The 24,207-nt window shown below is 52.8% G+C and overlaps 1 long non-coding RNA gene across 2 annotated transcripts; it reads left to right on the top strand.

The window, feature by feature from the left end:
• Positions 1 to 15,124: 15,124 nt before the first annotated feature.
• On the top strand, positions 15,125 to 24,052 carry LOC310885181. Of its 2 annotated transcripts, XR_014574591.1 has the most exons (7): positions 15,125 to 15,273; positions 16,156 to 16,201; positions 19,593 to 19,724; positions 20,231 to 20,316; positions 20,803 to 20,876; positions 21,440 to 21,571; positions 22,685 to 24,052. It is a non-coding gene; the product is annotated as an uncharacterized lncRNA (long non-coding RNA). The 2 variants fall into 2 exon arrangements; XR_014574592.1 differs by lacking the exons at positions 19,593 to 19,724; positions 20,231 to 20,316; positions 20,803 to 20,876; positions 21,440 to 21,571; positions 22,685 to 24,052 and adding an exon at positions 16,561 to 16,761 and having other exon boundaries at positions 15,139 to 15,273.
• Positions 24,053 to 24,207: the final 155 nt, after the last annotated feature.

Genomic DNA, 24,207 nt, shown 5'->3' with positions numbered 1-24,207 from the left:
AATTGGAGCTGCTCCCAGGACAAATGGGCCTGACTGGCAGTGCATAAAATTACCACTGTCTCTTCACCTTGCTTTCTGCGATTCCTTTATTAACTAACTGAACCCGCAGTCATTCTCCCTTTCCTCGCTCGTTCATTCTCTCTCCTTCTCCCTCTCCCTACTCCCAGCTAAAAGGTTCATTATTGCATGCCTGTGGACTAGTAATGCACCCCCGGCACAGGGGAGAGCACGTCCGTGTCCTGCAGGCACCGCTGGAGCCGCTCCCTCCAGCTCTGCAGGCACTGGCACGGCACAGAAGGGATGCAAACCTCCTGCACGGGGCCTCACCATTTATTTATAGGGTAAAGAGGAACCCCATCCTCCTACATCCCCAGCAGTGGGAGACATGAAGAGGAAAGGAACATGAGCTAGCCACAAGCCACAAGCTCCTTGCCCCTGTGCTTGGCAGCTGCCCATGAAGCCGCCCCCATCAGCTCTTTTCTGGCCCTTCCCAAACCCCTGCCGGGCTCTGCCACCACCCGACCTGGGGATGGAGATGCCCCAGCTGGATGGAAATAGCTCCAGCCCCTCCAAAAGGACCCAGACCCAGCCGTCAGCCACCGCGCACCTCCGGGTTGCAGTTCCAGGAGGGTAATTAATTTCCATCCAAAGACTGGAGGAGAAGTGTATTTGTTTAATGAACGCGTTCACAATTTGTTCTCCTGCTCGGTGTGTGTTCTGGCATTTTATTAAGCCTTTTTTTTTTTTTTTTTTACTGGGGGAGGGGAACAAAGACTAATAAAATGTGTTAATGACAAATACCAACTGCGTGAAGAGGAGACAAAAAACAGGGACAAGATGATTTGTGGGCTGGATTGGATGAGACTGAACGCTCAGTCCACAGGCTGGGACGAGGAAGAGCTGACAACACGCTCACTGCAGAGAGGTGGTGGCTTTCCAGCACTTCTCACTCTCGCTCATCAGTGCCTGTAAGTGGTGGGGCTGTCTGAAGGATCCCAGCCCTCTTCCATCAGGTTCCCCTTTCCCCATCGCCTGTTGTGCAATTGCTCTTCTTCCTCATGCCCCTGCCACCTCCAGCTGCCCCTAAACCTCACTGAGGGGAGCAGGATTGTGACCCTCGGGAGAGCATCACCAGCAGGGACCCCGCAGGTCGGAGCTTTCTCCGTGGCACAGCCATGGGGCCGATAAAGGAAGCGCTGCACGGGGCTCTTCACCCCACAGCCCCGCCACCAGACGCATGGTGCCCCGGAACAAAAGGCAGAAATAAGCCACACGGCGCCCTGCTTCCGAACGAGTGGGGAAAACGAGCTGATTAGCAAAGAGCTGGGGTAAATTGGAGCAATTTTATTTTCCTTTTCTAAAGGGATGGGTTTCCCCGTTTGGCCCCAGTACCTTTCTTTTCTCCCTGGACCAGCTCCCGGTGGAGGGAAGGGACCAGCCCTGCTTTTCCTATCCCGAGACCCTCTCCATCACCCTGCACTTACTGTCTTGCTCTCTCCCTTCGTGTCACAGCCTTCTTCCCTCCACGTCTCCATCCACCTGCTGGGTTTCCCAGCCTCCTGCTCTTCTCATCACTTGTGCATTCAGGTTTGCTGCCCAAGGGTGGTCTCGTTCCCTCAGCCACTAGTCTACTCCCAGAGTAAATTATAATTTTTTATTTTCTTAATATTATGTAGCTGACATGACAATAAATAACTAGAATCGCCATGCCTTTGTTGCAGCAAATATTGTTTTACAAGGGGTGAAGGCAGATATGATCCTCAATATACTGCCCTTCACTGGAGTTATTTTCTCATTCCTCTCTTTTTGGTGAAGTTTTCTAGAACCGTTTATATTTTTCCTTGTGTCACTTTAAAATCAGAAAGAGCTTTAAAGGGAAAATTGCGTTTTTTTCTCTCCTCTCAGACCCTTAGCTTTCTTAATGCTTTTATCTTTGATTTTTCTTTTTCCTAAAGCAAACAAATAAACAAAAAATTTCCTTCAGCAGTCTCAGGAGTTTATATCCTGGTCATTTCTCATGACTTTTTCTCCAATGTTCAGTGGCAATTCTTACAAAACAAATCATTTTTTTCCAGCCACAACCCAGCCTGGGAGCGCTCACATAAAGCACGGTTCCACAAGCACGGAGCCCTCTGGCTGCGATGTTGCAGGAGCCCCAGCACCCCTGGGATCCCCGAGCCCTCTTGCACTGAAGGGACCGTGGGGCTTTTAACTTCTGCACCTAGCGCCTGTGTTTCCAGCACTTCTGGCTGCACATGCAGGGATCCTGGAGCCCAGGCACTTTCCCTTCACCGAGCCCGGTGGCTGGATCAGCTTTTCCAAGCTTCTTCCATCAGGGCTGCCTGCTTTCCAGGCTGGATGAAGCCAAGTGCCCAATTTCCAGAATTTCTCCCATGCTGAGCATCTCCCTCCCTGCTTTCAGCACCTCTGCTGAGCTCTGAGGGGTCTCCGTGGGCTCCCACCAGGATGTGCGAGCCTGGAAACCTTGCATCTTTTTGGCACCATTGCCAAGGACAAGTCGCTAAGTCACCCACTGCCACTGTTCTGCACCCAGGACATTTCCCAGGAGCTAAGAGGAGCACATTCCAGTGCCATGTGTTTGGGAAAAATAACCCCAGCTCGTATTAAAGCCACCTCTGGGCTATCAGCCCTGTTTGCTCCAGCCCTTTCCATCCTTTTGGAGGCAGCTTCTGATGCGGGAGGCCTCCGAGAGCTCCTGATGTGATGAACAAAAACCACCTCGCAACCGTAGACAAAAAAAAATTAAAACCTCGTTTACATCTGCCGAGTGAATAAACCACAGCTAATTAAATCCCAGAAGAATAGGACATTATACAAGCGAGTGCCGCCCCCTTACAAGCACAGCTGGGGACGAGCGCAGTTGTTCGCGCTGTGCCCCTCTGGAGTCGTGGGGTGGCACGACTTTCATGGCAAGGCCATGCAGCAAAGCAGGAGCTCCCTCGTGCCCTGAGACCCAAAACCAGCCAAGAAAGGATTTTTAATTTTTTTTTTAGGCTAGGGTAAAGTGGATCACACACAGAACAGCGTGGGTGCTCCCCACTGCATCCCCGGGAGGACTCGAGCTGTGGGCTCCCACCCTGCCTGCAGCACCCCTTGATGCGGCACAGGGGCTGCTTTTCTCCCTCCTCCCCAGGGAGATGAGAAGCACAGAGGGATCTGAACGGCAAACCTACAGCCAGAAAGAAAATCTGCATCGCTGCCAACATCTGCATCCAGGGCTGGTGCTCCGTGGCCGTCCCCTGCCCGTGCCCCCAACCCAGCTGCTCTGGCATCCTGCAGGGATGCTCTGCCCCTACCCAAAATCACCCCCGAGCAGAGCAGTGTCCCCCAATGCAGGAGAAGTCCCCACCCCACTGGAGACCACATCCCTGGGTGTCTGACAGCCGGGGGCCCCATTTCCATCCTGTTTATTTTTCAACCCATTATCTGGTGTAATGCGCAAAATGCGTAATGTGCCTGCTCGCAGCGCCGGGCTTGCAGTAAACAGTATTTAAAAGTCTGAGGGTGGATTGGAAAAAGACCTGCTTTGTATTAAAAGGATGAGGTTCATTCGGCTGAGCTCGGTCTGAGCTCCTGGAACGGGAGGAGGACAAGGGCTCCTTCGCTACCCAGACCCATAGAAGCTCAGCCTGTCTGATCTTTTTGGTAATTGCGGTTAGCTACCATTTCAGAGCAAAATGGTGCCGTTTAATGTAAAGTGGCACTTTTTTTTTTTTCCATTTTGGAAATGCTGAAATGGGATGATTCACCCGCGTCTTTCATTCTTTCCCACAAATAAATTTCTTATCAGGCTTCTTGTAAAAAATCAACTTATTTATCAAAGGGTTTTCTGCAAACAATTCCAGTTTCATTAAAGCAGAGGGATTTTTTTAATAAGGAAGCAGACAATCCAAGAATACCTGACCTTACGAGTTATACTTTGTTTTCCCTCGTTAGCACCGAGGAGCTTTCCTGGCACTGCCTGCCAGCTGCAGAAGCCGAAGGGCTGGGTTGCTGCAGTACCCGTGGTCCTGCAGCAGGCACGCCAGGCAGGCAAGGAGCTTTCCCAGGCCCCTTCCAGGAGCAGAAACAAACCCTAGGAGCAGCAAAATGCAGAAGACGAGCAGGAAGGCCTGCGAGGGAGGCAGGGCCTCCCAGCTCTGAATTTGCTCCTGTTGCCAAATCCCGTTGCTCTGCGCCGGCTCAGACTGGGACTGCTCTGTGAGTTTTGTGCTGAGGTTCAGTGCCGGTGGCTTTTATAAGTTTTCTGTCCCGATTTTGCACCGATTCTGCTGTTTCCAGATGCTGATTTGTGGCAGAATCCCCCCGTGGCCGTGCGTAACCGCCTCTTCTGCTCCTGGGGGCAGCTTAACTAACTCACCTGTAGGATTATTTATTAGGCAGTAAAACGCACAAATAAAACAGCTGCCTAATGAAGACAGCTAGGTAAGTTTGGCCCATTTTTAACGTTAATGTTGCATATCATGCCCATTCTGCTCTATGGACTTGTCAGCAGTTTTAGGGCTCTGGATTATAGCGCAGCAGGCGGAGCGGAGCTGGGCGAGCAGCGCTAAGAGCTGCCCCCAGGGAACCCTGCCCGAGGAGCCAAGGATTTGCCTGCACCACCCCTGCAATGACAGAAAGCAGAGGCTGGGCAAGCTCTCTGCTGCCATGTCCTTTTCGCCCGACCTCTCTGCTTATTTTTAGGTAGCCAAGGAGCTCAGAGCCTTAAACGGGAGGGAGGATGCTTCACCATCTATGGGGAGACGGACGCGGCACCATGTGTTACAGAAGGGCAGCTGGTGCAGAGGTAAAGCAGATCCTGAGGATTTGCCCATGGGTACAGGGCAGAGGGACAGTGGCAGAACAAACCCATGGTGAACTCCTCTGCTCTCCTGACGTTGTGATGGTCTGCCTCAGCCTCGGAAGGTTTCCGTTCCTCATAGCCCAGGCAGGAGGCTCCCTGGCTTTTATGGATAGGAGAACTGGGACCAGGAGGAATCATGCAACTGCTTTACAGTCCTACAGGGAGCCTGTGGCAGACCGCAGAGTTTTATCCCCATCCTCCATCACTTCACCCCTCACAGGACTCACAACGGGGTTTAATAAAGCCGCGTCCTTTCTTTTTACAGCGGGGTAAATCAGGAGCAGTTCCCCCGGCGGCACGATGTCCGTGCCTGCCTGGCAGCCTGCTGCGAGGCAGGGGGCCGGGGGGCTGCAGTCCTCACCCGTGCTTACAGGTAGGTATGGGGTGGGAAGGTGCCCAGAGGGGATGCTTCAGGTCCCCCAGCCCTGAGCCTTCCTGGTGCTGGGCCTCTTTCCTTGCTGGGGAAATGGTGCAGAGAGTGCTCGGATAAAGTCCGCAGGCGCCAAGCCCCGGCAAGGAAGCAGAGCCCTGGTTCCCTGTGCTGCCCTGCAGGGACTGATGTGCCAGACGCACAAGATGCTTCTTGCGTGCAGTGCAGAAACTGCCACCAGCTGCAGAGCTGGTGAAAACTCGTCCCTCCATCACCGAACCCTTCTCTGGAGAAGACTGACTCGGAAGCTTCTCTGCCTCCCAGGCGTCTCCTGTCGTGCAGGCGCTGTCGCTCCCGCGTCTCAGAGTCAGCCAGAAGGGGTTTCTGCCATCCGAGTTTGACCTTCTGAGGATGTTCAGCATCTTTCAGCATCTGGCCTGTTAAGGATGTGACATGCTCCACAGATGTGCAGGGCAGCAGGCACAGGACTGCAGAGCAATGGGGACATCGTTTCCCCTTCTTGCTCGCCATCTCCTCCCAGGCACTGACCCCCCACAGCCCGTGGGACTCCTGCAGGGCCCAGCAGGACTCCGTGGCAGCACACAACACGGACCCAGGTGGCTGTGACTCTTTTTTCTGGAGGAAGAAGCCTTGTCTCACCTTCCCCTTCAAAATGATGCTCTCCAATCACTCCCTGCTCCTGCTGCCTGGCAGGACACAAGCCCTGCAGCCCGCCCTGCTATCTCCATAAACCTCTCTCCCGGGTGCCTCTCACCGGCTCCGAGTGCTGCTGATTTCCTTCCCTTGACACGTTTTCCTGTCCCCATCGACAAGGGAAATTCCTCTGCACTTCAGGGCTCACCAACCTGGCCTGCAGCCTGGCTTCGGACCAATACCTGAAGCTACCCTGCTGGCTGAGCTTCCCCAGGGGCAAGGAAGAGCTTTGTTTGTCTTTAAAGGTAATTAAATCTGGATTAAAAGAAGATTTTCCTGGAATCCAGCCTGGGGGGAGTTGTAAAGGGCTTCCTGGAGGTAGTGAAGCTCCGCAGCTGGAGCCCAGGCAGCGCACTGCCCCTTCTGTGCCCCCGGGAAGGCGCTGGGTGAACCCACCACCTCCTCTCCCCGTGCCTCAGTTTCCCCAGCTATAAAATAAAGCATCGATCGGGCCAACAGCCCTGGGTCCCTGCCCTCTTAGTAAATTAGTAAATTGCTTTAAGCACACCAGAGAGGAGGGCAGGCTGCTGCCCCTGAGAAGGACCGCCCCAGCTCCTCCTGCTGCCGCTGGGCGCTGTGCTCGGCGTGTCCTTGCACCAGGCAGACACGGGAGCACTCCCACCCCTCCCGACTGCTGCATAATGGGCCTGAAAACACAGGACCGATATGCAAATCTGACATTTAATTTGGACATGAGGGTTTAATGAGGCTGTGGAGATTCTGCCACTCGCAGCCTCCACATCCTGCAACCTGCCGCCGCGTTCCCTTAATTGAGCACAGCCCCATGCACACGGACGAACACACGCTCACGGGCACACGCTCCCTGACACAACCCGCCCTCACAGACCAGTTGTTCCCAGCTCCCCTCTCCATTTATTCCTCTTCCCATCCCATGGGAGCTGCAAAGCATCCCCCTGCCAGGACAAGTGCTCCAAGCCACCAGTGTGGGGCAGGGAGGATTTAACCCACGTCCCACACCACATGTCCCCAACCCCAGTGCCAACAACACCTTGCTGCACCTGCCCAGCTCTCTCCATCCCAATCCCTTTCCACTTGGCAGCAAAATCAACTCCTCACGAGCCTGAACAGCTCCAAAACAGCCTCCCCCCTGCGCAAAGGCAGCTTGGGCGTCCCTGGAGACCTCCTCTGCCACCCTGCCCTCCTCTGCAAGGTGGGAAGGAGAAGCACGTCCTCCCCCGTCCCCAGCTCGCTCTGACTTGAGAGGCACCCCTGGAAGCTCGAGCTGAACTGGAACAAATTGAACTATAATTAATCTGCCTCCTCGAGTGCAACAGCCTGAGATCAGTGCGCCGCTGAGAGCCCCGAACGCGATGTGCATTGGATAGATTGGTCCTGAAGAGGGCAACCAAGGAACGAGCTGTCGGGCCCTCTGAAGTCAGCATAATCCTTAAAACTCCCGGTGAAGAAGAAAACAATCCAATAACGAAGCCCAAGCAAGAACCAGGACCCCCTACACCCAGCAAGGAGTTAATTCTTTGTGCTACCTGCCTGAATGCAAAGGCTTCTGCCTGCTCCCCGTTCAGGAAATTTGCAGTATTTTTATCCAAAGAGCTTTCTGGAGCTGCCGTTCAGCAAACCAAGGGCCACACCAAGTGGCTGCACCACAACCTGCCCGTGTTCAGGGCGAGAGCCTTGCTGCAGGCACGGGCTGCTGCTGGCCTGGGGACCCTGCAGAGCTGCGTGGTGCCTGAGGTGCATGCACGGGAGCCAGGAGAGAGGTGGAGAAGCAGGAGGAGAGCTTCTTTTCATCGCTTCTGCTGCTCCCCTGACAGGTACAGCCGGGGTTTTCCCCCTCAGCAGCCTGCTCTCCTTCTGGGTCGCAGCCAAAACACTGAGCAGCTGAAATACAGGTCTGGTTTTCCCTGCTCTAACAGGAGGGGGCAGGGGAATAAGGGTCGCCCCCCTTCCCTGCTGATTTATATTGAAACAAGTTGCTCCCGGGACCCCTTATTGCAGCAGCAGCCAGGGCACCCTCTGCCCCGAGAGCAACGCTGCAGCCCCCAGCCTCAACGCACCGCATTTAATTGGGAACACGAGCTGGGGAGAGGCCGTAAGGTGGTGAAGAGACAGGGACAGACAGCACGGGGCTGGAGGAGGGGAGCACGAGATCAACGGGAAGAGGCAGGTACGTGGGACATGAGCTCTCTTCAGCACGAGCAGGCTCCAGGATGAAATATTAATGCCAGCATCCTGAGAAGGCAGAAGCAGCGGCGTCTGCGCCACTTGGCCATGAATAAAAGATGGTCCTGAAAATGGGGAAGAGCAGCAAATTAATTAATTGAAGCAAACGTCTCTCCACTCCCATTAAAGAACAAACCCACTGTCCTCCCACGTGCAGCTTGGGGAACAAGCTGGGGCTCAGAGGGGACAGGGACAGCACCCGCAGGGACTTCTCGGGGTGAGCTGTGTCTCCCCTGGCCAGCAGTGCCTCTGAGCTCAAATCCTGGTCCTGGTGCAGCTCCCTGGAGCAGGTGCTCGGGAGAGGGCTCAGAGATGCTCCTGCCAGCCAGAGGAGACAGACAGGAGGTTTCTCTTCCTTCCAAGCTGGGAATTTTCTGGGTGCTGCCCGAGGCTCATCCCTTCTGCCTCGCCAGGTGACTGCAAACAGCAGCGGAGGGAGGCTGCTGCAGACGGAGAGCCACCCTCGGCACCACGCAGTGACTGATCTCCTCCTCTGAAGCCTTGCCCATAAATTATAGATGTTAAGCAGTGTTTGTTTAAAATATTCAGCTCGCCACTTAAAAAAAAGAATACTCGTACACACCAGGGCTGGGGAGAAGGACCTGGAGGGTGGGGAGCCAACCTCGGAGGGAGGCAGGAGCAAGAGGCGATTCCTCTGCTATCACACCAGTGGGCACGCAGCCTGCCACCGAGCTGCCCACACTGCAGCAATGCCTCTTCTCCCTCTGGCACACCTTATAAAAGCTTGCAGGAGCCAGATCCTCTGCTTTTTCTGCCCAGCATCCCTGGGCACACGTTATCCCAGTGGCTCCCCTTCGAGTTGGCTGTGTCGGAGCGAAGGCAGTGCTGGTGCTCGGAGGGCAGGAAGGAGGAAAGGAGGCAGGATCACATCTGCAAGCACACCCCACCTAAAAGCACAGTGGTTTTTTTTTTTGTTATTATTAAAAATCTGCTTTCCAGGTGACACGGCCGAGGGAGAAGCCTGCGAGAGGGAGCTGCAGGGAGCTGCAGAGCCGCGGTGCCGCCTGGTGGCGGAGGGAAGGGTTTGGGTTGGGATTTCTCTCCTCCTGCAGCACCTCCCAGGCTGAGGATTGCAGGCCGGGGAGAGGGCAGGCAGCACCGCAGAAGGGGCAGGACCCCGGCTTCTCCTGCCCCTGCTGGTTTTTGCAGTGGCCATCGCCGTGCGGCAGCAGCACCGCAGCGTGCAGGAGACCCAGGGTGCGCCCGGGGGACTCATCCTGCCCGGGGGATTTATCCTGCCCAGGGGACATGGAAAGATTGCCTGGGAAGGAAGCAAAGAGCAGCCCAGGGTGCTCCTCGTTGCAGTAGGTGGCAGCTGGGGGCTTGTCAGAGGGCCCCAGGAGCCTGCAGCTTAAGCACGCTTCAGCCTGGCCTCACCGTGCTCCCTCTCTAGCTGGAAATGGGGAATAAAAGAGAAAAGCTTGGTCACGCTTCCCATGGAGCAGACAGAGGAAGAGATCACGCCAAGCCCCAGAGAAAACCGAGCAAAACCTCCCCACGTGCTCTCAGGGTGCTCGAGGGCTGAGCCTGCTGCATCCCCCCCTGCTGCAGCCCTCCGAGCATCCTGCAGGCCTGGAGATATTTGCTCAGCCCAGGCTGCCACCAGCATGCCCCTCCTGGCCCCAGCACCTTGCTCCAGCAGGAAACATCCACACGTCACAACTGGAGGGAGTGAGGGTCCCCTCGGACCTTCGTACGTCTCAAGAATCCCAGCACGGGGTGTTGGGAGCCCTGTTTTCCCAGAAAGGAATTAAAATGCACCAGCAAGGCCAGGAAAGGCCTGATGCTGAACAAAAATCTAATATCCACTTTCAGAGATTCAGAGGAAAGGCACGAAAAAAAGAACCGCCAGAAGATCAAAGAGTCAACAAGCACCTGCTGAACGCATTGATTTTGTGATTTTTTTAATTTTTTCTTTTTTTCTTTTTCTTTGTCGGCTCCTCGCAGCACTGTCTCCAGGTACGCTAGAGCAATCCATGGCTACGTGCACTGCCAACAGGCAGCAGAACCCTGCAGACCAGCCCTGCTGTGTCCATCAGTCCCCAAAACCCCCCACTGCCCACCTCCCCGGGGTGCAGACAGACCTCAGCAGCCCCAGCCCCGTTTGCACCACGTTTCTCACCATCCCTCCCAGGAGACGCCGACCGTTCTGGTGAGCTCCATGCTCTATTTTTAATAAATTAGCCCCGAACTCCATTTGCATGGATAAATATAGCATCAACCACTCTGCCAAGCCATTTTTCTCTTGGTTAACACATTTATCCAAGCTGCTCTATTTGTCTTTCCTCCACAGACTCATATTCTTCTGGATTCATTTTGTCAAACAAATTGCACAAGCTGGACTGCCCATTTACCCAGCACTGCTTGATTACAGGGGTTATTTATGAAACAGCAAGACATATGGCATTAAGCTTCTTAATAATAATAATAACAATGAGAGGAGAGAAGGGGGAAAGCACTGAAAGAGAGGAGGGGGGAAATGTTTTTCATTGCAGACAAAAACTCCTGCCACGGGTGATAAATTCCAGACACTTTTCCCAGTTTCTCTTGTGCTGCTGGCACGAGGAATGGCACGGACAGCGGCACGCAGCTCGGCTGCAGGAGCATGGCCAGGGGCTGCAGGGGAGCAGAGCGTGCAGGGACCAGCAGCCACCAGTTACTTCACTTTTGGGGGACACACACAGTGCGCAGCCATCACCAGAGGTGCTTCGTGGTGCTTTGCAGGAGGTGGTAAATCCTCAGGAACAGCCCTCTGTGTGCCTACTGTCAAGTCCCAGCTTCCAGTCTATGCAACCAACCTGCGAGCACCAGCTGAAGACATTTAATTTCTGGGTAGCTAGACCACTTCTTAACCTGTTTCCCCCTCTTTTCTCTGACTCAGTCACTTATTCCCGAGGTAAGTTTGGAACCACTCCATTCAGCACAAGAAGAGCCCGGCGAGGTCTCTGGACTCTTCCCCCTCTGACCTGGCTATCCAGGCTCTAATGAAGGCTTACAGCAATTCAATCAAAACCTCTTTTAAGGAAGACGCTTGATTAAGGGCCTGCGAGACCTTGAAAGTCAGTCCTGCAAGAGGAAGGTAATTAATTTTTTTTAATCAGTGGGCACTGCTCTCAAGGTCTAGAGAAGAGTCAGCAGCAAACTCCCTGGCACAGAGACACAGCGGAGCGCTGGCACGTTACGGGGACCCCAGGGGAAGTGCTGGCAGTGGGGCCTCTCATCCTTAGCCGGGTGGGAGCAAGCTGGGCCATTCCCCTGGGGCAAAGGCACTTTGTGCTTTCCCCACCAGACATGAGGAAGGGTCATCAGCTCTTCCCTTCTCTCTCTGTCCCAAAAAGGGAGATGCTCCAGGCTCTGGAGAAAATTCCTTAGCATCCAGACGCCCCTCGCTGTCTCACAGGGAAGACCCTGACAATGGGATAGATAAGCTCGAACATTAAGACTGGAGGCTTTCCCCTGGCAGATGCAAATGATTCTGCAACACTAGCCTCAGCTTTTGCTTTCTTCTTCATCAGCTGGCACAGATCTGGGGATGCTGGGCAGGCAGAGTTAATCTGGCCTCGTTTGTGATTACAATGAACTCTTGTATTTCATGGCCTGCATCCTAAACCTGCTTTCTAATTCCCCAAGGGAGAGGGATTTACACTTTCAATTTTATGTCTAGTTAGTTAATGGTCCATTACTGTCAAAAGGATCAGTAGCTAGAAGTTAAATCCTACAGGATTTACGATAAGGAAGAACCAAAGGCTGCAGAAGAAAGCATGCCAGACAGGGGGCACGGGGAACAGAGAGTGGTGCTGGCGGTCCCCAGTGCTGTGACACCGGTGGCATGGCAGCTCTGGAACAAGGTAAAAGCAGCCACAGGGTGAACCTTAGATGCTGTCCCAAGTTTCAAGACATACTACAGCCCTCACTGTCCCAAAACAACCCTCTAGAGAAAAGTCAGCTCCTGCTTGCCCCACCCCACAAAGGAGTTTTAGGCCTTTGCCCTGACCTAGAGCTGAGCTGACACTGCAGACCCTGCAGGATTTGGCCCCTAAGTCACTGGCCAATGTCGCTCTGCGACCTCCAAAACCTGTGATATTCCCACATTGCCTCGACCCCACTCCAGACAGGGAGCTGCAGGTGGAAAACTGCATCCCAAACTGCATGGGAAATGGTGTGCCCGACGCTTGCCAAGCTCTGCCCTACCTTCCACTAACGCTGCTCACAGCAGGATCCCAAGCTCTGCTTGGGTAGAAAGTCATGCAGCAGGTCGCTGTCACTATCCCATAGCAGAGCAGTGCTTGTTGTGGGTAACCGGAGGCTGGGAGCAGCACAGCAGCTTTGGCAAGACTGGAACTGGTTTGCTTACTCATGTTTAAGTCTCACCCCTCCCAGCAAAGAGATACGGAAAGGTCTTGGCATCCTTAGCAAGATAAAGGTTTCTGTGAAGTACACACAAGCCTGCCAATAGCTGAAAATTGGCATCCCTGCTCCTGATCCCATCCCAGGAGATCCATGGTGTTTCATCTGTCAGAGTATTGGTATTACAGCAGCTGCACCGAAAGGTCTGTCAACATCACAGAGCTTGCAGTGCAAGGGTTTATAACCTGCCCAGAAAAACTCCAGGATGAAACAAGGCAGGCAAGGTCCCCATGCACCCCAAGCAGAGAAGTGCTATTTTCTTTATTTTGCAAACAGGGAAACTTTCCACTGCTTGAACTTTATTTCTGAGTTGTAAACAGTGCCAAGGAGCTGGGCTAGAAGGGAGACAGGAAAACACCTTTAAGCAATCAAAGAACAGAGGTGGCCGTGTTTAACAAGATGCTTGAAATGCTTGCACGGGACCAGGTGGCTTGAGCTGCAGCCAGGCAGGGCACACCACGCAGCTCTGAGGGCTACACCCAGGGCAGCTTCCTGCTCCTTCCGAGCCAGGTCCATACCTGCAGGAAAAGGACATGTTAGATTTGCAAAGACAATCCAGGAGAGCTCCCAGTCGTATGCCAGCAGCCTTGCTAGGGAAATAAAACAAAACAAACTGCATCCCTAGGGAGAACATAGGAATGCTGCTTTCTACAATGCATTTCTTCTCACAGGAGACCAGACCACCACAGGACCTTAGGACCCAGCCTGTTCCAAGCCCAGCAAGGCTCACAGCAGTGCAGGAAGAGAAGCACTGTGCCAGATCCCCAAGCGAAGGGCAATGCTACCCTCTGGTGCTGCCAGGCGGGATGGCTGCTGCCTGCTGCTCACCGCACAGAGCTGCAAATAATGATGCTACAGGGGGCTGCTTCCCACACAAGCTGACCTTGTACCATACAACTTCACTACCGTGAGAGCTGTAGCACCTCGGCCTCCCTAAAAAGCTCTAGGGAAAGATGCCCAGCAGCCCTACTCCTCTCCTACTATCACAGGTCACCCTGCCCTGGAAAGCCATGAAATACATGCAGAGAGGCTGAGCCCACACAGACCTGCACAGGTCAAGGAGCTCTTCTCTTCCCCTTCCCCTGTTAAAGCTCTTACTGACTTCTTTCAGCTTGTTTCACTGTGAATTTCCTCAGGTTTCTCCACTGCAACAACAATTAATGTGGTATAAGGGGAAGGGAGGGGAAAAAAGTAGCTGCATCCAAGTCGGTGCTTTGCAGAAGAACAAATGGGGACTTCACACTTAATTAATTTATATTTACACCACTTTGCTTCATGTGAATGGAACTTTTTGTGATTATTTATAACATATTTTCAGCAATGTGGCCCTGGTCTCCCAGCACAGACAGGAATTGATGCATTAAAAGAGGATGCGGCTTGGTTCCTAGCATTTATTTACTACCGTTGTTGTAAACAACCAATTACTTTGTGACGCTTAACAAATCCCCTTTTTGTTAAGTGTATGTTTGTAAGCAGAGCTTTCACCTGTGCCTGTGTTGTGCATGATTATAGCTGCAATGCTTCCTTCTGACAGTGTGTATTTTTCATCCGGTTCCTGCCCTACCTTTATCATTTCACCTGTCTCTGACTCCAATTTCCACCAACAGAACCTTCCCTTCTCCCTTCGGATGCCAGTAACTTGCTGAAATACCTAGAAGTACTTCAAGTTAAGAAACAGCAAGCAAGAAAAGGAACCTTAGGAATAAAATACCAAACATATTTCCCCTGGGTGACAGCCACAGATTCCACTGACGTGTGTTTTAAGGAATATGTTTTCTCTGCTACTTCCCCTAGCCTGGGTCATGCTGCTAAACATCACTGTCAGAATATCTTGCCCAACACTCTTTTTGACTGAAATCTGACTCTATTCAAAACAGAGATTCATAACATTGAAAAAACCTATTCTGTGGAAAAATGGCACGTTATGTTTTGACTGGCTCATTACGAACACCCTCAGCTGCTTGCATAGTAAAGAACCTGTCATGATTGATCTGATCCTTGCAACAAAAATCTGAGAAATATGCTTGTTTAAAAGGTTTCTAAGCCAGCATATGAACTTAAATAGCAATTTCTTGGATTTTTCATATAGTCTCGTGATTTATAAGATTATTTCAGGACATGGGATATTTCAGAAGACTCAGTTTTAGTGATGAAGGAGAATATTTTGGTAATCAGAATGGCCAGTACTTTGTATCCAGGAATTTCAAAGCAATGAAAAGTACAAATCCTGGTGTAAGGCGAAGAAAGGGTATGCATTTTTTATTTTTTCTCGCCATGTTTTCCTTTGCACAGGAAAGGCAGAGAAGTGGGCTTTCTTTCTAAGTCATCTTTTCAAAAAGCACCAGGGAGACCAGTACAAAACAGCAACAACTTTCTGTTTATGCACTTTACAGTAACAAGGCTTTTCCATGTAAAGGGTCTAAAATACTTTGTTAGGAATGCAGCTCCAGAACAGGAAAAATGTTAACAGATTTGCTCAAGAAAACAGGCTGGGCTGCACCTGTGCTCTGTTAGTTGCCCCCAGATGCTGCCCATGATTGTTCCTGGCCCCAGGAAAGCAGCTGGGTCCCTATAAGAAGCTTCCCAGGAGCCTTGGGGAAGTTTCTGCTTGTGCTGCAGCCTGGTGCAGGGAGGGGAGAGGTGCTGCAGGGGTCTCTGCTGCCTTCAGGATTACAGCTTCAGAGAGCAGCAGGTATTTGGCTGGGGTTAAATATTTTAAGTAGTAAGAGTCTTGAAGTGTATTTGGGGACTATGAGTTTATAAATAAGGCTGTATTTTAATTCTGTAGTGATGCAGGGTAGGAAGGTTTGTTCAAGTTCTTTAGCTCTCAGCTACTAGCTGCAGTGCTGGTGGGGTTGGGTGGTCCTGCAGGTCCTCTGCAGAGTCCCCTGCCTTCTTCCTGTCTACAGAGACCTGTGGGGGAGCTGGTGAAGGCTGGGGAGATGCAGACATGGTGTGTCCGGCAAGTAATGTAATAAAATGTAATGCAATAGCAATGTAATAATGTAATAAAAGCCTGGAAAGAGCACTGCTGAGTGGTGCTGGTGGCACAGAGCAGCACACCATGAGATGTTCCTCCCGTCTGCTGGCAAGCGTGATGCTGTTTGTGCTGGCTGTGTCTTCTGCAGAAGAGATGATAGCCAAACTGGTGTAACCTGCTGGGATGAAGCCTCTTCCTTTTAAGCTAAAACACTGGAGTGCACCTGAATCAGCAGAATGGCCTGGTATGGGTTCAGCACCTCATGCTGGCACAGCATCTCCAGCCAGGTAGCAGGCACCAAGGTCTGGGTGCGCGCTTCCAGCCCCGCCAACTTCAGCTCAATTCAAAATGCTATGGTTTAGTGGGGGCAGATTCCTGAGTCAGCTCGGGGGGTCCTGATTAGCCTTGCTGGGGTTGATCTTTAAGCTCTTTGGCAGTGGAAACCTGAGTGTTCAGCCCACTGTAGCTGAGATCTCCAGGCATTTGAGCACCTCCCCATGCATCTACGTGGTAATCCTGCCCTCTGCCTACCATTGACCCTCCACTTTTCAAAGCCACAGTGTAATCCTTTTTTCTCCCTTCTGTACCCAAAAGGATATGATGGAATAGCAGGAACCGAAATGCCACCTCAATGTTCAAGGTATGCTCTCATTGCACACATTTTTCTTCTGTCTGAATGAGCCTGGGGTGTCGCATGTAGCGGTCACTGAAGTTCTGGTGCCTGTATGGGCTGGAGGTTGCTGGGGTTCAGCTCTGGTGGCATTTCTCTGCCCTTAAAATGATTGTGGTAGCAGGTCACATCCCTGGGGGTGTTACTTATAGGGTTGTAATCCAACCCAGGGCTTCCCATTAGCAGGAAAATGGGTGTTTACCTTTAAATGAGAACCTCTGTACAGGTGGAAGGATCAGAGAGAGAGAGAATATGTATGCCTAAAAGAAAGAAGCCCAAAAATGTATAGGGAACAGTCTTATTTCCTTAACTTTTATGGTTATTTCCAGCCACTCATTCCTGCATGAAGCAGCACGCTCCCTTTGGAGCTGTTCCTGGCAGGGAGATCGCGCTGTGGAAGTGTTTGTTCTGGGAAAGCAGCGGCACAAATGTGGAAAAGATTAAAGCGGAGGCTTTTACGTCAAAATCATCTGAAGTGGTTGCGTGCGGTTTAAAACTTGGGGAAATCGCTTCGGAGCAGATAATGCTTATTTTTCAGCTGGGAGGGAAATTAAAGGAAAGGCCTGGACCTCTGGTCTCAAGCTGGGCCCTGGGGGTGCATGGGAGGCCCTGGGGTGCCCATGAGGACCGTGGGGTGTCACTTTGCCCCACAGGGCTCCCAGTAGGATGGGATGGGGTGCCTCCATCCCCTGAGGGTGGGTGAAACACTGGCACTGCCACCCCGTGGGCACCTGCAGCTGTGGGGTACTTGGGGGGGGCTCGGTCACCCTTGGGTGCAGTGTGGGCCATGGCTGAGGGGAGGATTGGGAGAACGCCAGCTGTTAATCTGGGGGAGATTATGGTGTTTTGGGGGGTTTCGAGGGAAAGGGTGGGGTAAATTAGACGAGGCAAGGTGAGGTTGGTAGAGGTGAAAGGCGGCAAATTTAGAGGGAGCAAAGATGGAATTTGTGTCTGGGGGGTGGAATGTGGGGTAATATATAGGGTACAGAGTGAACTGCATGGAGGGGAGCTCTGAGGTAACTCAGAGGGGCAGAGGTGATGTGTTAGGGAAGAGCTGAGGTAATTTAGAAGGGACAAACTTTTTTAAAATGGGGAAAAATAGAGGTAACCTAGAGGGGGGAGAGGTTCCATTCTTGGTAGGAAAAGCTGAGGTAACTTAGAGGGAACGGAGGTGACATTTGGGGGTGGATTCAACTCTAAAAGCTGAGTTCATTAAGAGAAAAAAAATATGTTTTATGGCATGATTTGGTGTTGCATTGTCACTGTGGGGTGGAGCTTTGTGACAGCCAGCAGGTGTCCTGGTGTCCTCTGCTCCCTTCCTGGCCTGGAAGTGGGAGGAGAGGAAGTTCCTGCACCAGCTGTAGCAGGGCATTTGCACAGAAAATGGGACGCTTTACTTTAAAGTGCCCCATGGATGATGCAGTGTTAGACTTGGGAGCTTGTGTTTGATCCTAGGCTAATTTGTAAATGGCTCTAAGAGCCTCTACCTGCCGAAATACTGGCACAGGTCAGCAGGCAGTGAAGTGATGGGCTGTCTGTGGGGCTGTGCATCCTTGGGTGGCACGGCAGAATTTCTGGGGGCTGAAGCTTCTACTTGAGAAGAGCTTGGATGAACCTTAGGCATGTGGGTGAGGGACAGCAGCAATGGCAGTGCCACAGCCCCTTCCCAGGAGGTTTGGTTACAGACAAATACAAAGCTGTGCATATAGCATGGAGCAAATTGTTAAGCTGTTAGGAGCAATACACAGATTAATAAACCAATTAAATTATCTTAAAAGAGTGGAGTAAGTTAATTGTAATCAAGTGCTAACTGGCAGTATCCCAAACTCCATTAGGAATAAATGCTGTGCCAAGTGGCAAGGAGCTTCTGACTCTGAACATGATGAGCTAAGTAGCTGAAGCTCCATGGAGAGATTTCTTCTGGTAAACAAATATTTGGGAGCATTTAATTCTTCCAATAAAGGCTTTTAAGAAATTGCGGAGATTTAATCTTCGTGTATTACCTTTACTTGTTTATTTCCAGTAATGGCGCAGAGCTGTACAGCGAGTGGATGCTCTGTTTGTCAGCTGTCAGTACCAGAGAAAATGGCCTCTGAAAAGAGCAGCAAAGTTTGCCCCAGCATCTGTCATCCCTGCCTAGCCCAGGAAAATAGGAAGGGTTTGGGAAAAAAAAAACTAGTGTTTTGTGAGAATGACAGCTCTGATGGGAAACTCCTGGCAAAGTGTTTTGCTGTCAGTTAAGTGAGTAAACTGACATCTCATGTGATGCTGAGGTGGGATTGTGCCAAGAGCAGCTCCTGCAGTGAGGACAGCACTGCCTGCCCTGCCCGTGGGTCTAGTTCAGATCTAGTTCAGTCTCTGGTTCCCTTCTCCATGGGGTCCTGCCTTGGATGTCCTCATCTCCAGCTGTTTTGGTGCTTGTGGTTACTGAGCAGGCAGTGACTGCCAGCTGTGCTGCTGCCCCAGATGAAGCCCTCGGAGCAAGAAGGGAGCTGGTCTGTTTCTCCTTGTGTGTTGTGCTGCTTGGCCAAAATTTATAAAAGTGCTAGGAATGAGTGCCTCAGCTTCTGCAACTACCAATGTGTCACGTAAAGCAGCAACAGCTCAGAAAGGCAATGAGATCGTGGTGGGGAGCTAATCTTTCCAACAGGCAAGGGAGAACTGCCTTTAAGGTTTGTCTTCCTAGGCAAGTGACTCTTCAAGTGAAGATTTTGCTTGTCCATGACCAAGTATGCTCAACACTTGCTCAGATTTGACAACAGAAAATATGGTTTACTGATGTTTTTGTGAAGAAATCCAAGTTCATCTTGGAGTTAGTTTTCTAAGTTTAGGGTTAGTAATGGCTTTGTATGAATGGGTTTGTTCTAAATCTCTGAGCTTTCCCCAAAGCTGCTTGCTGTTGGCAATATGGCTCCAGAGACTTGAGTTCCTTCGGTACAGAAAATGTTCAAGTGATGGTTCTTGAGGATTACTGAGGACAGTTTTATCACATCCTGGAAATTGCAGCACTTTTCCTAGTATCATCCCTCTGGTAAGAAAGCAGGTCCTTTACACATAGACCCATTTATTCTGCTTTGCCACCTAGATGTGCAGCAAGCCCTCACCTTGGCCACCTGCACCAGCATCACTTCTCAGTGGGCACCTGGTAACTCCTCCACTGCTACCTACAAGTTTTTTTCTTTGATTTTTTTTACCCATGACCTTGGGTTCTTGTTTACAATAGCTCAGTGACTCTTTCACTGTACTGACTTTAGCAGTAATCCATCTCCTAGGCCTGTATTTCAAATCAGGGTTGGCCTGGACAAAAAAAAAAAAAGGCAATTTCTTCAGGATGTTTTTCTGTGGTGATGCCTGTGCACAGAGACATGAAGTGACCCAGTTCCTGCCCCTGGAGGAGACAGAAGAAGGGATGGGGACAGGAGACCAGGCCTCCCAGCTCTGCCTCAAGCCTGCCAACACAAGGCTTTCCAGCCCCAGGCGCAGACAACAATGGGTAAAAGCTCCCTGGGAAGCGCTTGAAAATCTCCCTCTGCTCCCAATAATTTGTTTTTATGGACGGGGAGGGATTGCTGAGTGACGAAGTGCAGCAGGAGTCTGGCTGTGGGGCCAGATGTGGCTGCAGGGACGAAGGCAGAGCCGGGCTTGCTGCGTGCCTTGGAGGAGAGCCCGCGGGGCGCTGGGCAGGCTGTGATGTCCCCTGTCACTGCAGTGTCCCCGGGGCTGGGAGGCTGGGGAGGGCAGCCCAAGACAGGGAGCAGGGGGATCTCCTGGCTCAGCCTGGACACATGCTCCCATTGTCCCCGACAACAATGGGGGAGCTGAGCAAGCGCCGCAGCTGATGACACAACCCCAAGCTCAGGGAGCAGCTGGCTGGCAGCTAAAGGGAAGCACTGTGCGTGTTCCCCCCTGTCCTGCCAGCCCCCAGCCTTGGGGAGAAACCGAGCTCTGCCCCCGAGCTGGACAAACCCTCCTGCCTTTATTTAATCCTTCTCCTTCCAGGGTGAGGAGCTTCCCGGCTGGCCTGGAGCTCGGGGGACCCAAATTCCTGCAGGGAACTGCTTCCAGCGGCTGCGCCTCTCTGCGTGGTGAGAGTTAACCTCCTGGCTGATGGGTTCTTCATAAATAAGCAATGCTCGTAAGCAGTTTCCACTCCTGAAGGCCCTGCAGGTAGGAGGAGAAAGTGCAGGGAAGCCATTTCTGTGTTCTGTAGCTTGCATTATTCATCTCTTTTGGGACAGAGAGGAGAAATCTAGGCTGGGGATGGGGGGGCAGAAGCTCTGAGCCCCTTTCCCTGCCTGGCACCTTCCCTGCAGGTCCTGAGGAGCCTCCTCATTCCCTCACAGCTCAATTCCCCCCAGACAAAGGGGCCTAAAGCTGTTCCAGGCAGAAGCTGCTGGTCCAGGCCTGATGAGATTGCACACTGTGGCATCACCCCGAGGGTGCTCCCCTTGACTGCAGCCCTAATTGTGGGGAGGTGTCACTGGGCGAGGGGTTCAGCAGGTGGAAGGAGGGAGCTTCACCCTCTGAAGCAGCAGCTTTTCCCACTCCAAGTTCTCTCTCCACGTTGTCAGATATGAAGAGACCATGGGATGTGGAAGCCTTGCCAGGAGGTTGAACACCAGCCCTCTGGCTGCTCACCCTGCAGGTAAGGGACCCAAATCTGCTAACGGAGCTAGGAGCTGTCTGCCAAGCCTAAAGGCTTTGTCTGACGGAGATGTTCCTCCTTCCCCCAGGGCCAGGTCTTCCAGTAAGCCCTGCAGAGAGCAGCTCTCCCATCCAGCTGCTGTGTGGGGAGAACCAGCCTTTAAAACCAGAGCTTTAGTATCACATCTTAAATCACATCTTAAATCTTAAATTATCCACTATCTTTAGCAGTCAGTATAGCTTACAGTTATACAATTTCTAGCCATCAGCATAGCTTATTATACAGAAATTCTAGTAATCGGCATGGTTTTACTATTATCTAGAGTTTTTAGTCACCTCGACCCTCTGCAGATCAGGTCAAATTATTAATAATCAGCACTCTATACAAAAATCATTAGCTATGTACAGAATTGGGTGAAAAGAGCACGAGTCACCGTGTCCTCAGATGGATGCTGGTGGTGATGCTGTCCGTGACCCGCAGGGGACTGCAGGTCTCCAGCAGCAGTTCTGGTTGAAGTCAGACTTGCAGCTGCTAGATTTTTATAGACAATATTTCATGTGCAGGTGTCCCCACATCCTGGCCACCCGGTGCCTGGCCTTTGACAGCTCTGATGGGGAAATGCCTGTGGGGATGCTGGCAGGAGGCTTTCCTCTTCCCCCACAGGGGTCACCACGTTCTGGTGACAAAGCTGGTGGGTGAGTGCTCCCATTGCAGTGCTGAAAATGGAGGAGAAGGGGGTAGTATGTGATTAGCCAGCTTCCTTATAGCAGCTCTTTGCCTTATAAAATGGCAGTGGTGGTTAACCACGCTGGCAGGGGGCAGGAGCAGGGGGTGCTGGTGTCACCATGATGAGCAGCAGGGGTGCAGCATCCCCGTGCTGTGGCATTGTGTGTGGCTGGGTGACACCAAGCACGGTGTCCCCAGGCCCTGCTGCAGCAGGAGCCATGCCCGCCCTGTTTTCTGTGGCTGTGCTGCACGCAGGGAGGGGGGGAGCGCAGTCTCCTCCACCCCTGCTCTGTGCAGCGGCGCTGCGAAGCCCAGGGGCTTCGTATCTGGGCCGTGCTCCATATAGCATCTGCGGGGCTTCACCGGGCTCCCGGGGGCTCTGCTGTCTCTACAATCAAGGGCAAAAAGCTCTTCTGCAGCCTCCCTGTCTTTGTCCCTCAAAGACGGGGAGGGCAGGGCCTGGGTTTTGCAGGAAGAACCACACATCCTTCACTGCCGTCGCCAGCTCTGCTGCCATGGAGGTCACTTTTTCCATCTGTGCTGCCAGAGTGCTGGTTCTCAGATGCCCCCTCTCACTCTTCCATCCCTCCACTCCCCAGTTCTAATTACCCTGTGGAGGAGAGGATGCTAGGGCCTCCTGCAGCTGGGGGCTGCTGCTTGGGACAGGCTGTGGTGTGGGCATCCTGCTGGCAGGGTGTGCGGCAGCCCCATGGCATGCTGCTGGGCCGTGATTCATCAGCAGGAGGGAGACGGAGAGAGGGTTTCTGCCTCCCATGTCTGGGGGAAGGATGAGGACAGGGCAGAGATATTCCCCTTGGGAAGGCTGAAAACCCACCTTCCTGCGGGAAGGGCACCTCCTGCAGCAGGCTGTCTTTGGGGCAAGGCCAGCTTTTAATTGCTGCAGCAGTGCCGGACACCCGAGTCATGGTGCTCCTCGGTGCCTCTGCTCCATGCCTGCTGGTGTCTGCCTGCACTGCTGGGCTGCCTGTGCCTGTCTGTCTCTCTTCCTGCCCCCCTCTCTGTCTGTAGTTATTAAATTTTTTCCTCCTCACCCCCTTCTTTCCTTTGGCTTTAATCTATAGGGCACCCCTGCATTAGGTGTGACTTGGGGACTCGTTTTCTCTGCTTTGTGGATGGCGTCCAGGCTGCTCTCTGCAGCAAAGGGACCATCCAGCTGGAGAACCTCTGCAAAGAGACTTCTGCAAACACCTCGGCAGGATGCTTCCTGCCAGCGCGCTGCCCAGAAACTGCACAATCACGCCTGCCTCCACAGCACCGCCAGCCAGAGATTTCAAGGGAGCTGACTTCTCTTGCAATGGTGCTTGAGCAACTGCCTGACTCCAAAAGCAGCTCTTTGAGCCTGAGTTCCCTGGGTTCCTGTGCTCACCAGCGGAGGAGACAGCTTGGGGAGATGTGGGGCTGAATGTAAAAGGGATGCATGTGTGTGCACGCTGCTGTGTGCGCCCCACATCACAGCCGGGTCTGGCTGCAGACCTTGTGCTTGCACTTTTTGTGCTGACAGCACAGAGAGGTGCAGGTAGCGTTTGTGTGTCTGCATTGATCTGTTCCCAGCCCTTAATGGTGGCTTCCTGCACCACTTTGCCATGCTCCTCATCCTCCTCCATCAGTCTGTACCGTCCCACCTCACCAGTGTCACCGTGTTGATGTGTGCATACAGCTGGGTGCGGACCCCTGGTCCGGGCCTGTTCAATACCTGCCTGCCCCAGCAGCCAGGGCCAGGTCTTCACTCTGCTGCTGGCAGCACAGGGGGAAGGCTGGGACCCATTTGGGGCAGCATGCCTGCAGCCTGCTTTGTGATCAAGCAGCCGGAGGCAAGATTTTGTGGGATTAGCAAAACCCCGCAGCACAGCCAGCTTGCAAAACCTCAGCACTCGAATGTCACCTGGGATCAGGTTCTGCTGGGGCAGAATATGACTTTTCATCTCAACTTTCACTGGGCCAGCCCTTTTTGCAGAGCCTGGCCAGGGGGAGTGGGAGGAGGTGAGGATGGGGCAGGCCGCCCTGCATACCCTGCTCCTTCCTGGGGTGCCTTGGACCCCAAACACTGAGGGCGAGCAGCTCCTTGTGCTGCTGTCACCTCCACATTGCCCAAGAGCAGGGAAGAAGCATTTTGCCAGGCTGCTTTCTGGGTCCGAAGACATTTTGCATGTGCAGAAGCAGATGTGTTTAGCCCCTTCCCATCCGTGTGGTGGTGGGAGGCTGCGTGGGATGAGTCTTTGTTTGCCCCACCAGCTGTGGGACTAAAACACAAGGTGGGTGGGTGGCCAGGGGCATCACAGAGAGCCCCATCCTCACCCCCTGCAGGGAGGAGAGCTGTGCCAGGGGGCTGTGGAGACCTGGTGCAGGGACCCTGACTTCTACACGTTAGGGGTGGGGGATCTCTGCTCTTCCCCAGCCCAGGCTGAGCACCCAGCAGAGTACCCCCACATTGCAGGGGGGCGGCAGCTCTTCTGCAAAACGCAGTTCCCATGGCGATGGGGATGTGCCCCCCCCTCCCAGCCTGCAGAATCACCCACCAAGGGGGGGCTGCCCGGGGGGCTGCCCTCACCCCCAGCACCCCAACGCGGCGCCGGGATGCTGGGGG

The sequence above is a fragment of the Anser anser genome (genome assembly GCF_964211835.1).
Source record: "Anser anser genome assembly, chromosome: 22".
Classification (NCBI taxonomy): Eukaryota; Metazoa; Chordata; class Aves; order Anseriformes; family Anatidae; genus Anser; species Anser anser.
This window is presented reverse-complemented; position numbering and strand designations above follow the sequence as displayed.